Genomic DNA, 9,747 nt, shown 5'->3' on the forward strand with positions numbered 1-9,747 from the left:
GGTTTCTTTGGAGGATTCGCGGTGTTCTTGAGTTTTTGCGAAGTTTTGCGAGGTTCTGACCGATTGATCGCTGAATCAATCGTAGCTGAAGTAAGTGTTGTTCGCTGCATTCTGTGATTCGCCAAGTTTCATGAGAAAAAAGAGAAGCAATCGTTCAAGTCCAGTTGCGCCCGTCGCTGCTGAAGGCGCCGCCGCCATGACCATGGCGCAGATGGCAGAGATGATGCGTTCGTTGCAGGCAACTGTGGAAGCCTCGCGCATAGAACAGGCGAGAATGCATGAGGACCTGGCCGCCTCTCGCGCTAGGAATGATGAGCTTAGCAAGGTGACTGAGGAGCTGCGTCAAGCTCTTCGAGAGCAGCAAGGGCGTTCTATTGCTGAAGAGGTTGCGCCGTCGTCGCCACCTCGTGTTTTTCCTATGCCTTTCGCTCAGGCGATTACTGACACGCCTATTCCTGCGAGTGTGGTTCCTGTTAAGGCTGTTTTCACCGGCGTGGAGGATCCTGAGGCTCATCTCACCACGTTCCATACGCAGATGATGTTGTCAGGGGGATCAGACGCCGTGTACTGCAAGATGTTCGTGAGCACACTCCAGGGAACGGCGCTGGAATGGTTTGTGAGCCTGCCTAACGGTCACATTACCAATTTCCAACAGTTCTCGAAGATTTTCGTCGAGCAGTACATCGTGAATAAGGCACCGCCCAGAGTGTCTTATGATTTGTTTGATATAAGGCAATATCAGGGAGAGTCCCTCAGGGACTACCTAAATCACTTTGGGGCGCAGATGGTCAGATCGCCGGCCAAAGATGAAGAAATGCTGGTCTACGCATTTAAGAAGGGCGTGCTACCGGGACCATTCTGCGAGGCATTGATCAGGGCTCACCCCGCCACGTTTGCTGAGGTCAGGCGACTTGCGGTGGCCCACATCGCGGACGAGAGCGAAGTCGCCGAGAAGAGAGGAAGCGTGGCTCCCGCTAGGCCACGCGCCCAGACCAGGATCCAGCCACAGAGGGTGCTGGAGGCAGCGGCGGCCAGAAGGGATCAGAGGACTCGCCATCCTTATGATCCAAGGAAGAACAAGGGTAGGGGCCAAGGACGCCAGCAACCAGCACGCCGGGAATACAATCGCCCGCCTAAGCACAAGTTTGTCATGGGATTGGCGGACCTGATCGCCATTCCTAATATATCTGCTAGGTTGAAGGCGCCAGAAAAGGTGGGCGACAAGGTGCTGAGACCAAAGCCAGACGCCTGGTGTGAGTTTCACCAGGGCTTTGGCCATACAGTGGACTCGTGCTTGGCATTAGGGTACCAGCTCGACGATCTGGTTAAGAGCGGGTTCCTAAACGACTATTTGCTGGATAGAAGGACGGGGGGCGCGTCGAGCTCCCAACCAGCAGGTGCTGAGGCTCAACAGCACGAGATGCCTACGCACGGAGAGATCCACACCATTGCAGGGGGTTTCTCAGGAGGTGGATGCAGAGGAAGAGGTACGCGAGGTCTGTGATGACGGTGGATATGTTTGAAGACCACTCGCCGGAAGTGGATATTACCTTCACCAAGCAAGATCTTAGGGATGTTGTGCCTCATGACAACGATCCCATAGTAATCTCGTTGATAACAGCGGGAAGAAAGGTCCACAGGGTGCTGGTGGACCAAGGAAGCTCGGCAGACGTGATGTTTTGGCCGACTTTCACGCAGCTGGAGCTGCCCCTTGACCAGCTGAGGCCCTATGGAGGGTGCTTGTATGGTTTCGCTGGTGACCAGGTGGAGGTTAGGGGGTACATAGAATTGAGGACAACGTTTACGGATGTGGCGGGTTCAAGAACGGAAAAAATCAAATATCTTGTTGTAAACGCTCCTTCAGCATACAACATCCTGTTGGGAAGGCCCACGCTCAACAGGATAGGTGCCATACCGTCGACCCGGCACATGAAGGTGAAGTTGCCGTCTATGGAGGGGGTGGTGATCACCATCAAATCCGATCAGAAAGAAGCAAAAAAGTGCTACGAGAATAGCCTGAAAAACAAGAGATCGGTGAGTTACGTAACGACCACCCCGCCTCCTGGTGTGAAGCCTAGATCGACGGTAACAGAAGAGACCGCCGGAAGGGACATGGAGATGGTGGACGCTGAGCTGGGGGAGGGTAACGCTGGTCTTGAGGAGGAAGAGGCAAGGAATCGCCCTGAGGAAGCGAGAGAACTGGGAATCGCCAGAGCGGTGATCGCCAGGGAAACCAGACCAAAACCCGTCGAGCAGTGGCTCGAGAGAGAAATCGGGGGAAAGATCTTCAAGCTAGGAAGATCCCTGGAGGATGAGCTCCAGGACCAGATCGCCAAGGTGATAGAACGACATCTGGATGCGTTTGCATGGTCCGCTTCGGACATGCCCGGGATCGATCCCGACTTCTTGTGGCATCATCTGGCGATGGACAACTTGGTAAGACCAGTGCGACAAAGAAGAAGAAAGTTCAACGAGGAGAGGAGGCAGGCGATTAGGGACGAAACACAGAAACTCCTCGCTGCAGGCCACATCAGGGAAGTCCAGTACCCTGAATGGCTGGCAAATGTCGTGCTGGTGAAGAAGAGTAATGGGAAATGGCGCATGTGCGTCGATTTCACCGATCTGAATAAAGCTTGTCCGAAGGACTCATACCCTTTGCCAAGCATTGATGCCCTGGTGGACAGTGCTGCAGGGTGTAAGTTGTTGAGCTTCCTGGATGCCTTCTCGGGGTATAATCAGATCAAGATGCATCCCATGGATGAAGAGAAGATCGCCTTCATGACCGAGAGATCGTGCTACTGCTATAAGGTGATGCCGTTTGGGCTGAAGAACGCGGGGGCCACGTACCAGAGGTTGATGGATCGAGTACTTGCACCGATGCTGGGAAGGAATGTGCAAGCGTACGTCGATGACATGGTCGTGACATCGCCAGAGAAAAGCAAGCACGTTGTAGACTTGGAGGAGTTGTTCACGACGATCGCCAAGTTCAAATTGAAGCTGAATCCAGAGAGATGCATTTTCGGCGTGGAGGCTGGAAAGTTTTTGGGTTTCCTCTTAACCGAAAGAGGCATAGAGGCCAACCCTGATAAGTGTGCCGCCATCTTGGCGATGAGGAGCCCAGCTACGATGAAGGAGGTTCAACAGCTAACAGGTCGGATGGCAGCCCTGTCTCGCTTCGTGTCAGCTAGCGGAGAAAAGGGTCATCCCCATTTTCAGTGCCTAAAGAGGAATAACAAGTTTGCTTGGACGAAGGAGTGCGAGGAAGCCTTCGTCAAGCTGAAGGTATATCTGGCGAGCCCGCCGGTTCTGTGTAAACCGCTGGTGGGAACCCCTCTCAGGTTGTATTTTGCTGTAACTGAGAGGGCGGTGAGTGCGGTGCTCGCCCAGGATCAAGATCAGGCTCAGAAGCCTATTTATTTTGTTAGTAAGGTGTTGCAGGGCCCCGAAACGAGATATCAGGCCCTGGAAAAGGCTGCGCTGGCTGTGGTGTTTTCGGCGAGGAGGTTGCGCCACTACTTCCATAGCTTCACAATTCTGGTGATGACTGACTTGCCCATCCAGAAGGTCTTGAAGAAGCCTGACGTTGCGGGAAGGATGGTGAAGTGGGCGGTAGAATTGTCAGAGTTTGATATTAAGTATGAGCCCCGATGCCCGATCAAGGGGCAAATCTTTGCAGATTTCGTGGTCGAGCTCTCATCCGAAGCGACACGAGTTGAAGGGGACGACTTCCGTTGGGTACTCTCGGTGGATGGATCGTCAAACCAGCAGGGTAGCGGTGCTGGAGTCATCTTGGAAGGACCCAACGGCGTGCTGATCGAACAATCTTTGAGGTTTGCCTTCAAAGCCAGCAACAATCAAGCAGAATATGAGGCGCTGATCGCCAGGATTTTGCTGGCCAAAGAGATGGGAGCCAGGGTGTTGATGGCTAAGAGTGACTCGCTGCTAGTCACAGGACAAGTAACAGGCGAGTTCCAGGCCAAAGATCCACAAATGGCGGCTTACTTGGAGTATGTGCTGGAATTGAAGAGTTCCTTTGCCTCCTTTGAAGTGGTGCATGTGCCCAGAGAGCAGAATGCCCGAGCTGACTTGCTGGCCAAGCTCGCCAGTTCAGGTAAGGGGGGTAGGCAGAGGACGGTGATTCAAGAAACTCTGAAGACGCCGAGGGCATTTGTAGCAGATCACCTGGTTCTTCAGATAAGCAGGTCGACGGAAAAAGCGGCAAGAAGTCACAAGTCTTTAACGCAAGAAACGTTGAGATCGCCGAGAATTAGAGCGTGTCGGGGAGAGAGGGTGAACATGACGCAGGTCTGCGCTACCCATGAGCCAGACACCTGGATAACACAGTACAAGCGGTGCCTGGCAGATGGCCTTCTCCCGCTGGATCCGGCAGAGGCTAGGAAGGTAAAGAAGAATTCTAGCAAGTACACATTGATTGATGGCGATCTGTACAGGTTTGGGTTCACTCACCCGCTCCTGGAATGTATACATGGCGAGAAGTGCACGAGAATCATGGCAGAGCTCCACGAAGGAATATGCGGAAGCCACGTCGGGGGTCGAGCTCTGGCCGCAAGGACTCTGCGCGCAGGTTACTACTGGCCATCGATGAGAGAAGACTGCAGGAAGTATGCCCAATGTTGTAAATAATGCCAACAGCACGCCGATTGGCACAAGGCGCCTCCCGAGGAGTTGAAGTCGATCTACAGCCCTTGGCCGTTTCATACTTGGGGAATCGACATCCTGGGACCTTTCCCGCAGGCGATCAGGCAGATGAAGTACTTGGTGGTGGCGATTGAGTATTTCACCAAGTGGATCGAAGCAGAACCAGTGGCCCAGATCACCGCACACAAGATCGAAGGTTTCGTGTGGAAGAACATTGTGTGCCGATTTGGAGTGCCCAAGCGCCTGGTGTCGGACAATGGGACTCAGTTTGCAAGCCACTTGTTGAAGAAGTTGTGCGAAGGGGTGGGAATTCAACAAGTGTTTGCATCCGTCGAGCACCCTCAGACGAATGGCCAGGTGGAGTCAGCTAATCGGGTGTTGCTAAGAGGTTTGAAGAGAAGGCTAGAGAAAGCCAAAGGGAGCTGGGCTGAGGAGGTACCCCGCATAGTCTGGGCGTACCACACCACCGAGCAGTCAGGAACCCATGAGACCCCGTTCAGCTTGGTCTATGGGTGTGATGCAATGATTCCAGTAGAGATCCAAGAGAGCTCGCCGAGATTCCAGAACTTCGTAGAGGAAGACTCGAATGAAGAGAGAAGGCTGAACCTGGATCTACTGGATGAGGTCAGGGAAGAGGCGAGATTGAAGGCTGAAGCGGTGAAGAGAAGGATTGAACGAAGATACAACTCGAAGGTGACGCCAAGACGGTTTAGAGAAGGCGACCTGGTGATGAGGAAAGCCCACCAGTACGAGATGGAGAATAAACTGTCGCCCAAGTGGACGGGGCCGTTCAGAATAACCGAGGCGCTCGGGAACGGCGCCTACCGCTTGGAGACATTGGAAGGAGGGGCGATTCCTCGCACTTGGAACGCCACGCACCTGAAGTTGTATTACAGTTAAGAAGCTTTGTAAGTAGAAACAAACACGAAGTTATATTACAATATCTCTGTTAAAACAGTTTGAAGGGGGCACTCTTTTTTCCCTAAGGAGGGTTTTTAATGAGGCCACCCAATAAAGAGAAGTTTTCAAAATACAAGTTGTTTTAGATTGCGTGCCTGTTGTTTTCAGAAAGTTTTGAAGAAAGACCTTGTCACTTATATGTGACTTAAGGCAAGTTAAAGATATATTGCATGCTTTCTAAAAAGTTTTAAGTCCTCATCGTTTTTCGGCGATCGGAGGCATCAGTTAAATTTTTAAGTCCTCATCATTTTTCGGCGATCGGAGGCATCAGTTAAAGTTAAAGTCCTCATCGTCTTTCGGCGATCGGAGGCACCAGTTAAAAGACCTCAACGCCCTCGCGCGTCCTGAGGCGAGTTAAAGACCTCCTCGCCGTCGAGCGAGTGCAGGCGAGGAAGAGTGAAAAGTCCTCAGTGTTCCTGGGGGCGAGAAGATGTAACCCCTGGGGCAATGTAGAGGCACCAGTGAAAAGTCCTCAGTGTTTCTGGGGGCGAGAAGATGTAACCCTTGGGGCAATGTAGAGGCACCAGCGAAAAGTCCTCAGTGTTTCTGGGGGGAGGAGATGTAACCCCTGGGGCAATGTAGAGGCACGATTTAAAGACCTTCTCGCCTATGAGCGAGTTCAGGCGAGTTAAAGACCTTCTCGCCTATGAGCGAGTTCAGGCAAGACAAAATCCTTCTCGTCTCAAACGAGTTCAGGTGTGGTGTAAAGGGTGGAAGAAGTTTGGAAGGTGGCCAAGGTTCGAAGAGAGCGCCTAGCCACCCGGTCTTTTGTTCTGAAGTTCAGGAAGGTAGAGAAGGATCCGAAAGGCGCCTCTATCCCCAGATAAAAGAACAATGGCCAAGGTGAAGCCAGAAAGAAGCTGATATCGCCAAGAGTCTTTGGCAACCAGAAAAAGTTCAAACAGTGGCGAGAAAGTTAAAGGCCCGTTTTTGATAAAGCAGATCGGGTGAAGCGATGTTTTAAGCCAGTAGTTGAGTTAAAGTTCGTTGATTGAAGAATGGTTTTATGTTAAGGTTCATTGCCTTAAGATTACAAGTTGTTAAAGTGATTATTATTCGAAGTTGAAGTGGTTCGAAGCAGTCAAGTATAAGATCGTGCCTACGAAATTGCTAAGTCATTTCTCTGAAGTAAATTGCGCAAGGGAAGTTAAAGCAGCTAAAGAAGATATAAGAGGGAATACCAAGACTTTGTCATTAAAGTGAGTATCAAATTCAGAACACATGTACAAGAAAATATGAAGTTTATTACAAATTATATGCAAAGAGAAGGCATAAAGGCAGTGGATGGAGGGAATTGATCAGTCTTCAGCGGGAACCACCTTTCCATCCACCACCTCATTGTTAAGGGACACCATGCTAAGATCCAGATCGGGGAACAAGCAGGCGAACTGTTCCCGTGCAGCCTCGAATCCAGCAGCCAGAATCTGGGCAGAACTCAGATTAAGTTCTTCAATTTGTTTCTTTAGTTCTTCAGTTTGTTCCTTCAGCCCCTTGTTCTGCTGCTCCAGCTCTTCAACTTGCTTCTTGAGTTTTTCGTTGGTTTCTTGAGCCTGGAGAAAGTCTTCAGCAACCTTCTTGGATTCTGCTTGCACCTGGCCCAGTTCAGCAGCAATCTCCCCTTTTTCCTTGTTGGCTTCGGCAAGCTCAGCCATGGCGTCATCCCTCGCTTTCTCCACCTTTCCAAGGAAGACCTCCCGGTCGGCTGACCTTTCTTCCAGTTTTTTCACCTTGGCGGCGTCAGCTTTTATTGAGGCCTCTAGGTCAGCCACCTTAACGCGATAAGGTACAATCTTGCTCTCCAGCTCAATTTTCTCTTGGGCCAGAAGCTGCACCTTGTGGCGTAGATCGGTGGCCTCCTTGCGCGCCAACCGGAGCTCGGTGCTCATCGCATCTTCTACTCGAGAGTGTTCAACCTCCGCGAGTGTCAGATTGAAGGACAACTTCTCCACCTCAACCCTCATAGTGCTATTCTCAGTTCGAAGGTTGAAGAGGTCGTCCTGGAGCTTCCTGGTGGAGCTCTCCACAGCTCTAGAGATAATGGTGGGGAAGTCTTCTGCCATCATCTTCAGTTTAGCAGAGAAAGGCTCCCACATCCTCTTAACCTCAACGGAGAGACCTGCCTGTGGAGGCGCCGGTTGGGCCTGTTGTTAGCTCTCGCCGCCACCTTCTTTAGTTGGTTGATCAGCAGGTGCTTCTTGGCGAGGTGGCGACGTCGGGGATTCAGTAATTAGAATTGGAGAGTTATGAGCAACTTCATCCCCGATTGGAGCAACGTCTGCGGCTGAGGCATTTGAAGGAGGGCCCCCTCCAGCTGTTGCACAAGGCGTGGAGGCGCTCGGGGGGTCCTCCATGAAGTTTGGCTCGGGGGCCTCAAAATGGAATGGCTTGGACTGGTGAAGCAGGAGCTGGTGGAGGCGGCAATGATGGAGGAGGAGCAGGCGTAGACGGCGGTGTTGATGTTGGAAGAGGGGGTGGAGCAGGTGGAGAAGAAGGTGCCACCCTCTTCCTCTTCATGACAAGGCCATCTTCGGTTACCTCGTCGTCTTCCTCTTCCTCCTCATGGGCTACTTGGGGAGCTTTCCTCTTGGGTTTCCTGAGGACAAGCTTCTTTCGTTGGTTGGCGGGTTGGGCCTTAGAGGAAGTTGGGCCCCTGGGTGGCGATCTGCCTTGAGCAGCGGCGATCTCCACCACAGAGTTGGGCACGGTTTGTGAACCCGATGCCAACCCGTGGGTTCGGGCGAGCGCCCTCAGTTCAGCGAGCTTGCCCTGGCCCAACATATTATCTGCATAGAGCAAAAATGCATGGGTTAGTTCAGAGAGAAAACAAATGCATAAGGCAATATGCAGCAAAACAGATAAAGGGTGCAGAAAAATAAAACCAAAGTCTTGCGCACAACGCACAAGACGCCCAGAAACAGTTAACAGAAGTAGTATTAGAACAAGAACTTAAGCATTCTAACCTATTCGAATTTCGAGTTGGTCCTCGAAGAACTCGAAGCAGATGAGTGTGGTGGTGAGGAAGGTGATGTTGGCGTCTGCCACACTCTTCCAGAAGAAACAGAGATCTCTGTCCAAAGCGCCCATGCTATCAGGACTTCTGGGTCTCCTGAAGCAGCTTTTGGACTCTTTGTTCCCCTTGTTTACCCAGTACAAGGGGAAGCCGTCGAGCAAGGAAGCGTCCTTGTCGTTGGGGCGTATCTGGAGGAACTTGCCTTTCCAGTCTTTATAGGATTGCTGGAAGATGGAGAGGATCGACCTCCCAGCAATACCATTCAAGCTTACCCACAGGCGATCTCCTGGGTGCTTGGCTTCAAAAAGAAATAAGAACACATCTACAGATGCTGGCAACCCCAGATGGTCGCACATGACTTGGAACGCTCGCACAAACGCCCAGCTGTTGGGATGGAGCTGGGCGGCGGCGATGTTGAGCTCGGTGAGAAGCTCCCTCTCGAAACGAGTGAAGGGAAACCTGAGTTTCACCTTCTTGAATAAGGTTGTGTAAACGAAGCAGAAGGGTCCACCGTTGTTTGCCTTGTCGTCAGCGCAAACTGGCAGGTCATGGGGGCAAGGTAGCACCGTCATCTTCTCGTCGTGCTCCTTGTGGAATGATTGGTGAGGCTCATCCCCCTTCGTCAATCGCAAAACTGCCCCAGCAGTGTTTACAGAAGACGTTTCCCTCAACAAGGTCGAGTTGGCCCAGGGATACAGTTTTTTGAAGTCTGGTGGGAGAATGGAGGCTCCTCCGGTGACAGGCGGAGTCGCCTGGGCCAGGTTGGGGCGGGAAGGTGCAGGCCTCTCAGCCTGAGAAGATGAAGCGCCGCGTGCTCGCGGTGGGTCGTGTGCTTGTAAGGAAGGGTTTCGTGTTGAAGGAGGAGGATTTGGGGTGATCTTTGAGCGAGTCATTGTTGAAGCTGCAAAGGAAGAAGAAAAGGAAAAATGATCAGGGTTCACAGAGGCTGACTCGATCATGAAGGAAGGGTGAAAAACGAACGAACGTATGTTCGTTGTGAACGTTGACGAAGCCCTAAGTTACGAAGAAGGAGAAATAGCAAAAAACAACCCACAACGTATGCACCAGACAGTTAAAGGATGATGCGAATCGGTTAAAATGCAGGAAAAACCAGCAAA

This window comes from Phaseolus vulgaris, chromosome 1 (genome assembly GCF_051622355.1).
Source record: "Phaseolus vulgaris cultivar YP4 chromosome 1, ASM5162235v1, whole genome shotgun sequence".
Taxonomy (NCBI): Eukaryota; Viridiplantae; Streptophyta; class Magnoliopsida; order Fabales; family Fabaceae; genus Phaseolus; species Phaseolus vulgaris.